Here is a 10,408-nt window from a genome sequence, read left to right as displayed (position 1 = left end):
AAGATATCTAGGAATAAACTTAACTAAGGATGTAAAAGACCTGTACTTGGAAAATTACAGGACATTGAAAAAAGAGATAGAGGAAAACAAACAAATGAAAGACTATACCATGTTCATGGATTGGTAGGACCAACATCATTAAAATATTCAATGCAATCCCCATTAAAATATCAATGGCATATTTCACAGACCTAGTAGAAAGAAACTCTTCAAAAATTCATATGAAATTTAAAAAGACCCCAAATAGCTGCAGCAATCCTGAGAAAGAAGAACAAAGTTGGAGGGATCACAATACCAGATATCAAGCTATACTACAAAGCCACTGCTCTGAAAACTTCCTGGTATTGGCACAAGGACAGCCATATAGACCAATGGAACAGAACAGAGAGCCTAGAAATTGACCCAAGACATTATGCTTAATTAATATTTGACTAAGGAGGCAAGAGCATAAAATGGAATCAAGACAGTCTCTTCAATAAATGGTGTTGGGAAAATTGGACAGATACATGCAAAAAAATGAAACAAGACCACCAACTTACACTGCACACACACACACACACACACACACACACACACACACACAGTTGTAAAGCTTGTTAATTTCATTCGAGCAAAGGGACTTCAGCACCGTCAGTTAAGTTTCTGGAGGAAGCTGATGCGGATCACCATGACTTACTTTACCACTCTCGTGTCCGCTGGTTGAGTTTGGGCAAAGTTTTCCAATGAGTGTGGGAGCTCAAAGAAGAGATTGGTGCATTTTTGAAATGAAAGGGGAAGTCTGACGAATTTACTGAGCTGAGTGACAAGAATTGGCTGTGTGACTTTGCATTTGCTGTAGATATATTTTCACATTTGAATGAGCTAAATGTGAAGCTACAGGGAAAAGATCAGTATGTACATGACATGTACACTAATGTGAAAGCCTTTAAATCGAAGCTGATTTTCTTTTCCAGACAAATTTCAGACAAAGTCTTCACTCATTTTGCCACACTAGCCACACAGAAGGAGACCATCCAAAACGTGAAGAAATACAGCAAATCACTGGATGACCTGCATGCAGAATTCTGTCATCGGTTTTCTGATGTTGAAAAAATTGACCAGTCACTTCAACTGGTGGCCTGTCCTTTGCCACAAAATCCTGAAACAGCAGCAGAAGAGGTGCAACTGGAACTCATCGATCTTCAGTCTGACTTTGTCCTAAAGGAGAAATTCAGCTCTCTTGAACTAAGAGACTTTTATGCTTCACTTAATGAAGCCACTTTTCCAAACATCTGGAGGATGGCACAGAAGATACTGGTGCTGTTTGGGTCAACCTATGTTTGTGAGCAGACATTTAGCGTCATGACCATCAACAAAGCCCCTCACAGATCCAGCTTAACTGACGAACACCTCAGATCTATCCTGAGAATAGCCACAACAAAACTAACTCCAGACTTTGATGCATTAGCTAAAAAAGGAGACCAACAACACTGTTCCCACTGAAGTTGATGTTTTAAAGACCAAAAACCTTTCAACCCAGTCTACATTGCCATCTACATCTACGTCCCGGGCATAATTTGGAAGTTGCACTAAAGAAAATGTTTAATTTACTGTTTACACATTTTGTTCTTTTCTATTTGTTTTAGTTTTAAATTATTTTATTATATTTAAGTTTAATTTGAAAGGCTTTTGTACCTTTCCTTTGTTAGGCAATTTTATTTTGCCTTTGCCATCTTCAATATAAGGTATGTTATTGTGCTATGATTCCTCCATTTTTTGAAGTTTCAAATTATAATAATTAGTGTTTACATTCTTCTTGTTAAAATGTTTGAAATGAATAAAACTATTGAAATAAAAAAAAAAGACCGTACCCTTTTATGTAATGATGTTCACTTTGAATTTATATTAGTTCACACAAACACTCCATCCATGCTTTTGTTCCAGCCCTACGGTCCAGTTTAAGAACCCATTGTGGCCCTCGAGTCAAAAAGTTTGCCCATCCCTGGTCTAACCTCAGAGGGAAGGCAAGAGAGTGGTGGTGGTGGGGGGGGGGGGGGGGGGCGGGTAAGAGATCAACGAAAGGACTTGTATTCATGCATATAAACATAACCAATGGACACAGACTGTAGAGGGATGAGGGCATGTGCTGGGGGTGGGGGTGGCCGGGGAGAGGTCAATGGGAGGAAAAGGAGACACATGTAATAATTTAAACAATAAAGAATTTTAAAAAGACTGGTGAGAAGTTGGTTAAGAACCTCAAAGTAATGCCTTTCAAGCAGTGGTTCTCAACCTTGGATGCACATTAGAATCACCTGGGAATCTTTTTAAAATTCTGATTTCTGGGCCTCATCCTCCGGAAATTCTGTTTCTTTGTTATGGGGTGGGGCCACAACAGTAGTAATAAAGAAACAGAATTTCTGGAGCATGAGGCCCAGAAATCAGGATTTTAAAAAGATTCCCACGTGATTCTAATGTGCAGCCAAGTTTGAGAACCACTGCTTTAAAGAAAGAAGAGAACCTTGAGAAACACCTACTTTTAAGGGCTTGCAGGAGTCAAAAGAAGCAGAGGAGAGTAACAAGAACCAGTATAATGCAGGGTAGGAATGTCGAACCGGAGCGGGGCTGAGGGGGGTGTGGGGGGGAGGTGTTTGCGGGGGAGGGGGTATTATCACGCCAGGAAAGTCAGGAGAACAAAAACTGAGGCAAAGCACAAAGCACATTTGCTGATTAAGAATACATATTACTGTGCTGCTTCGGCAGCACATATACTAAAATTGGAACGATACAGAGAAGAATAGCATGGCCCCTCAGCAAGGATGAAAAAAAAAAAGAATACATATTATTAAATGGAATGTCAGTGGGGCATCAAGGACAGAAGAAGGAGAAACCACAAAGTTACTGTAAGAGTTTTAAAAAATTGCCAGTCAGGTTAAAGAGATTAACAAGCTCAAAGGAAGTTGTTTGATTGTTTTGATGGCGGTAGAAGGGAGTTGCTTTGTTCGTTTAGGATGAGGAGACCTAGGCAAAGGGGGTGAAAGAACACAGTGAAGAGGGTGGATCTGAGAGGAAGAAAACTAGTACATTTGGAACCCTTGACTATGTAGGTGAGTTAAGATAGTTTAGTATAATCCCATGGATAGTCTTACTCAAGCATAATGGGTTAGCTCTGACATTCATGTATTCCATTTAAGAGCATTTACATACCTTAAAGGATAAATTTAATGAAGAACAAAAGACTCCCAAAATATGAATGAGAAATTAAGGCCAGCCTCTTCTGCCCCTCCCCCGTCTCTCTCTCTCTCTCTCTCTCTCTCTCTCTCTCTCTCTCTCTCTCTGTCATGAGCACTTCCAACATATTTTTTTACTTGATTTTTCTAGGCAAGTGGTTTGATGAGCCAAGTTAATACATACTGACTATGAAATTATTTCACACAGGCAGATAAATTAAGTAAAATGCGAGTGTTTTTAGTACAGAAGCCTTATCCTAGATCCTGAAAGAGCAAGAGCTTTGCATTCAAAAATTAGATTAGAATGGGACTCATTTTATGCCAATCTGATTTCTTATTTAAATGGTTCTTTATAAATTTCAATTTCCTTTGCTCACCATGTTGGCTGCTTTCCCTTCAGAATGTGTGGTAGAATTAAAGAGTAAATGTCTAGAAGTCAAAGATATTTTTTCTTGAAACAGCAAAACTTCAGTTCAGGGATAGAGAGTGCTTATTAAGCTTGTTTTACCATTTTAGTCTCTAACTTAATTGAACTTACTCAAAAATTTTTGTGTGTTTTCAACGAGGTAGAGCTTTCTTTCCATTGCTAACTGCAGAAATAAGAAAAATACTGTGGCATTTGACAGAGACATAGCAACACTAGAATTTTTCAGAGAAACTCAAATGCTTATTAAAATAAATTAATAAATTGCTTGAAAAAAAGTATGTAATTCCCTATAATTCACCATCTCTATCTGAGGTGTCTGAGGTGCCTGACAGACAACGCACACACATCACACTTTGTCAGTTCCTGGAATGTGCTATGGGGTTCACACTTTGGTCTTTGGATAGTTTCTGTCCCTTTGCCTATATTTCTTTCTAGTTGCTATTTGCCTGAAAAACTCCTGCTGCTATTAAGACTGAGCTCAAGCAATTCCATGTCTGGAAAAGCTTTGTTGAGTCACTCAGGCCAAAGAAGTTTTAATCATACCTTTTACATTCTTTCACTATCACTGCCCAATACCTTGTATGATGCCCAACACATAGGAGCTCTGTGTTTGTCAGCTGAATGAATGAAGGACTGATGAACCTATTTAGATGAAGAGAAATGGAAAAGTCACTACAGTCTGGTGTGACTTTTTGTTAAAAAAAAAAAAAGTAGTCCACTAAATGTATAACTTAAAAAGGATATCATGGGTGGTAGGCTGAATGATGGCCCCCAAAGATATCCAGGTCCTACCTGGAACCATGAATATGAATTTATATGGCAAAAGGGACTTTGCAGATGTGATTAAATTAAGGATACAGAGATGGGGTGATTACCGTGGATTATCTGGGTGGTTCCAATGATACAATAACAAGGTACTTACAAGAAGGGGCTACTCTGGGAGCTCTGATAGGTGAGGAAGAAGGTGACGTAATGATAAAAGTGGTAGAAAGGCAATGTGCTGAGGGGCCATGAGCCAAGGAATGGTGGCAGCCTCCAGTAGCTGGAAAAAGCAAGGAAACAGATTCTACTCCTGGAGCCTCTGAAGGGAATACAGTCTTGAAGACATGCTGATTTCAGCCAATGAGACTCATTTTGGACTTCCAACCTCCAGAACAATAAGAGAATAAATGCATGTTGTTTTATGCCACCAAGATTGTGGTAATTTGTTACAGCAGCAATAGGAAACCAAAACACCATGCAAACCCCAATTCTCCCTCTAGACTTCAAAGCACCATTACAATTAGCTCTGACATAGCATCTGGAGTAGGAAGGAATCAGTATTAGCTTGGGAGCCAAAAGACCTGTGTTCAAATCTTGGCTCTGCCAATTCTTAGAAAGAATTTTTGTCAGAATCACGGAGCTTGAATTTCCTGAGGTTAAAATGATACCTTCCCAATCTATTTCATGGAGTTGTTATAAGCATCACATGGTATAATATACATAATATAAGCATTTTGTAAACTGCTACAAAAATGTAAACTATTATTATTGCTACTTACTCTTTTGGATTGAGGAATTGAAAGCTTCTGGTAAAATGTAAATGAGTCACATTTGCTCATGAACACTGCAGTTCAGTGCTTTGAATAGTGCATGGCATATAACACTGTATGTGGTTGTTGAGGGAATAAACAAATGAATGAATGCATAAATGGAATTGGTTTATTAGAAAACAATATTAGCTATCAATAGAATCTTGTTGAGAATGGGTCTCAGAGAATGTAAATACTGAGAAGAGATAAAGTATTGGAAAAGTGTAGGGCACAGGGTACCACCTATGATGGGGATGGCGAGCTACATGGTGTGAGAGAGACATGTTGAGTGAGAAGTTGGGTGAGGACAGATTCCTAAATGAAGATGGCATTGGAAGAGTAACTAAAGAAGAAGGAAACTGAGAAGTACTGGGAGAGCTTCACAGGAACAGGAAGAAAACCAGAAACGAGTATTGTGACAAAGGAAGAGGATGTTTCAAAAAAGGAGAAAATGAAAGATTGTCCATGTCAAGCGCCATCAGACGATTAAAATAAAAAAGACAGGTTCTGCAGGAAGTGTCCATTGGATTTACTGAGGTAAGTCATTTAGCTGCCAGTTGTTTTACCTGCCCTACACAGATGCATTCCCTTGATAAGCTCATTTCATATCAAATCCTTAATTACCAGTGACACCGGTAATGCTGACCTCCAGCACACCTAACTGCTCCTGGGTGCATTCCCAGAAATCCTTCAGGTTAGTCAACCATGAACTGTAAGCGAGACTAGAGTTTAATTTACCTCCCATGATCTTATCAGGTCCAGTAAACATGGTGCCCATTTTCTTTCGGGCACTTTCCCTGTAGAATTAACGCCAGAAGAGAACAGGGTGCCAGCATTAACTGCAGAATAGCACCTTGGGAGACAGGCTCAGAACTCAAAGTATGCTTCATAAATTGGAAAGGGGGCTAGCTTAGTTTGCTAGGGCTGCCATAACAAAGTACCACAGAATGGGTCACTCAAATAATATAAATTTATTTTCTTACAGTGCTGGAGTCTAGGACCCTGAGGTCAAGGTAGGCTTGATTTCTTCTGAGGCCTCTCCACTTGACTACTAAACAGCCACCTTTTCCCTGTCTTCACCTGGCTTTCTTTCGGTGTCTCTGTGTTCTAATCCCTTCTTCTTTATTATAAGGACACCAGTCATATTGGATTGGGGCCCACCCTAGTGGCCTCATTCTACCTTAATTGCCTTTTTAAAGGCCCTATCTCCCTAAATATTCTGAGGTACTGCAGGTTAAGACGTCAATGCATACATTTCTTTTGAGGGGGGAAGGGAAGGACACAATTCAAAATTGTGGCAAAAGACATAATAAAGCTCAATGAAAAGGGAAAAACTTAGGTACTAAAATAAACTCCTTGATCAGGTGAGGACAGGCTGGATATGTGCAAGTTGGGCAGAAAAAGTTCCCGAGGTCATTGGGAATAATGTGCTGACCACGAGTTAGCTATGTAATGTCATAAAACACAAAAACACCATTTCTGGCTTTATGAACAGGAACACAGCCATTGAACTTGGGAGGTAAATTCAGCAATTATGCTTTGCAGTGGTCAGGAATACAATATGTTTTCCAAAGAGAGATGTGAAGATTTTGGATGAGATTCAGAAAAGAACCACATAGAACTATATATTTTTAATCATCAGAAAATAAAGATACTAAGATTTCTCAGTCCAGGAACAAGGAGGCTAAGGAAGGATTTATTAATGCTCTTTAACTCACAAAAAAAGGTCGCTTGGAAGATAATGGCCAGCAGTTCTCCAATCCATAAATTAGAGAGTGAAAGGAAAGAAATTTATATTTGTTATAAATTATCTCTTAATGCCAGTAACTTAGTTGTCATAAGAGAGTATTTTTTAACAGTGTGAATGGATAAAAACTGGGATGGTGTGCTGACTTTAAAAATAAAATAAATTATCTTTTATTTCAGGTGATTTTAGCATGAGTCTGCATAAAAGTATGAGTATGTGGAATATAATTATTCATTTATTCATTCAGTAAAGTTTTATTAAGTGCCTACCATGTGCCAGGTATTATTCTTGACCTAGCAATGAATCAACAAAGTTCCTGCCCTTATGAAGTTTACTTTCAGTAGGTAAGACAGACCACACACATACACATATGCACATACACAGAGAGTTAGACTGTGATAAGATCTGTGAGGAAAATAAATAGGCAGGGTAAACAAATAGTGACACGACTAACACTTTTAGACAGTGTGATCAGGGAAGGCTATCTAAAAAAAAAATATTTAAGGAAAGACTTGGATAAATCAATAATAGTCAATAGTTATTAAGCACTTACTGTATGCCAAACATTGTGCTAAGTTGTGTATTATTTAATTCTTATAGTAATTTATTTTACAAAAGAGGAACATTAAGCTCAGGGAGGGTGAATAACTTTCCCAGTAACTTACATAGCTAGTGAGACTCACATGTACTGGCTGTCTTGCTTTCTGTTGCTGCCATTATTATTAATTTTAACTTAAATATTAACAATGATATTAAAGTTGAGTGCCCTGTTTAATATAGGGGTTTCTTTATTTCTTTTTAATAGGTAGCTCCTGGGTAATAGGTGACTTTTACAGAACTCCACTGGCATGGTACAGTCTTTAATACCATCGGCCTCTTGGCTCCAAGGCACCACCAAGACCAGACACTTTCCTGACGTGGGTCAAGCCCAGAAGGCAGGTATCTCGGAAGACAAGAAGGGACAAGACCTCATGGACCAGTGGAGGGGCTGGGCTGGTTGTTATTAGTTCGAACTTTGTCTTTTGTAATCAGGTCATAAAATGGCTGCAACAGACCAAGACCCGGCCCCCACCTCCACACACAACACTTTCGTGTCTGTTTTTGCTCCAAGAAGCTGTTTAGGAGACTATTCATATCGCCAGACAGTTCTTCAGGGTAGATTGGCTGATGGTAGTCAGGCTGAGATCCAGGAAAAAATGATCTAAGATTGCAGGTGTTCATTCTGCCATTTTTCCAAAGTGAATTTCCAGCCCTCAGCAGCAAGAAGCACTAAGAGCAGCCTGGAGGCCCTCCCTGACACAGCTGCCTTTCCTCTCCCTCCTGGTCCCCCAGGGATGGTCAAGTTTAGGCAAAAAGAATGGTGAAGCTCTCCTGGGCATACTAATGCAAGAGAATTCTTACCAGCGCTGATCATCGGTAGATTTGTTAATTCCTCCTTTTTTTAAACACTCATAGTAAGATTTTTGTCCTACATGTAAATTCTGACTTTAATCAAACAACTCAGATAGAGTCTGACCCTTTTCAGGGAACCCTTTGAATACTACATCTCCAAAAGCTTTAGCTTTTTTATTCAAGACCTGTGAAATCTATACGTAAGACCGTATGTATTTTATGAGTTAGATTCTCCTTTAACTCTGCTGGAAATTTGGACATACTGTGCTGAGAAGGGGGAAAAAAACTTAACTGTGCCAGAGTTTACTTCCAGTTATGACTGAGCTGCTCTTCTGGAGGAAACTGGATATTCCCATATGTGACTCTGTTTTAATGGAATAGCTATTTCCAATGGCAAGTCTCCACGAGATGTTTTTAAAGGGCATTTCACAAGACAAAACACAAAACAGGCCATTTAAAAATGTTAACAGAGCCCAGCTGTTGTGGCTTAGTGGTTGAGGGTTGATCCATGAACCAGGAGGTTGAGGTTTGATTCCGGTCAAGGGCACATGCCTAGGTTGTGGGCTCAATCTCCAATAGGGGTGTGCAGGATGCAGCTGATCCATTATTCTCTCTCATCATTGATGTTTCTATCTCTCTCTCCCTCTCCCTTCCTCTCTGAAATCAATAAAAATATATTTTAAACAATGTTAACGAGAATTTCAACATCTTTTAATCTTATTAACTCCATTTAATTCTGTTTCAATTCTAATTTTTATAGAAGCAAAATAAGTTTTATGGAACTATGTTTTTTTGTTTCTCAGAAAGATAGGAAAAGTGGTAAATGTACCTTTTCAATGTAAATACTTTTTTTTCCTTCAACACAACAAAGTAAATTTACTAACTTTTCCTGCCACAGCAAATACGAACACTCTGCTGCTACTACAACGGGTCTTCCTTCCATCTGTCTGTGCCATAGGGAGTTTCTCACAGAGCAATTCCATTTGACATTTCTCTACGTGTCTTTTCTGAACTGACTTCCTCTTCTTTTGTTGAACATAAAAGTACTAAACTCAGCACTATGGCTTCAGACACCAGGTCACCTCTGTTCTCTTCTAAAACCTTGTATAAAGCCACTACTCTTTGGTGTCCATGTCTTCATTTGCTCGAATGGCAATCAATATTGAGTGAGTTCTTGTCTTGTGTCAAGCGCTTTCTGTGCACAACATCATAAAATCCTCCAACACTAAACAATAGATAAATCACCCCAACTTTTCAGAAAGAGAGAAACCAAAGCATCAAAGGCTTAAGTGACTGGTTCAAGATAGTCAGGTAAGTGGCAGGGAGGAGACTCAAACCCAGGTGAGCTGACGTCAGCGTCCCTAACCACTGTCCTAGGCTACCTCCCCATCTGTTGTCTTCATCTCTATTCATTGCCATACCCTACCCCCACAAGAGCTGGTTTCTTCTGGTTTGTGCACTGAAGTATTTTCAGGGCCTAGAACAGTCCCTGGCATGTAGTTAACACAAGAAATGTTTCTTGAATGCATAAATCTCTTTGCCCATTTTTTCTTTCACTTATTTTTTTAATATTTTAAAATTGATTTTAGAGAGAGAGGAAGGGAGAGGTAGAAACATCAATTGGCTGCTTCCTACATGCCTCCCAACATGTGCCCAGGCAACCCGGGCATGAGCCCTGACCAGGAATCAAGCCAGTAATCTCCCAGTGCAAGGATCAAAGCTAGCTTCTTTCACTTTTTTTTTTTTTTAAATGAAACAAATGTTGATTGAGCCCATAAAACAAGGCCTCATTCTACACATTCAAGATGCACCAATGAACAAAGGCCCACCGTGCTGGAAGGTTACATTCTTGAAGGAGGAGACACTAATAAATATCTACTATCAGGTAATGACTTGTTGTGAAGAAAATAAAGCAGGGCAAAGGGGCTAGAAAATGACGTGGGAGTGCTGATTTAGGTTGGGTAGTTGTGGAAGGCTTGTCTGAAATGGAGACATTTGAGCAGACACCAGAAGGAGGGTTCACACAGAAATAAGTAATTTGGTCATCTGGTGGGAGAGGGTGAAA

At 39.3% G+C, this 10,408-nt stretch overlaps 1 pseudogene; it reads left to right on the top strand.

The window, feature by feature from the left end:
• The first annotated feature begins 2,724 nt into the window (after nt 1-2,724).
• Nucleotides 2,725-2,823, top strand: LOC118652254 (annotated as a pseudogene).
• The last annotated feature ends 7,585 nt before the right edge of the window (nt 2,824-10,408 follow it).

Source organism: Myotis myotis, unplaced genomic scaffold (genome assembly GCF_014108235.1).
Source record: "Myotis myotis isolate mMyoMyo1 unplaced genomic scaffold, mMyoMyo1.p scaffold_m19_p_3, whole genome shotgun sequence".
NCBI lineage: Eukaryota > Metazoa > Chordata > Mammalia > Chiroptera > Vespertilionidae > Myotis > Myotis myotis.
Note: the sequence above shows the minus strand (reverse complement) of the source record. Positions and strands in the feature narration are given on the sequence as shown.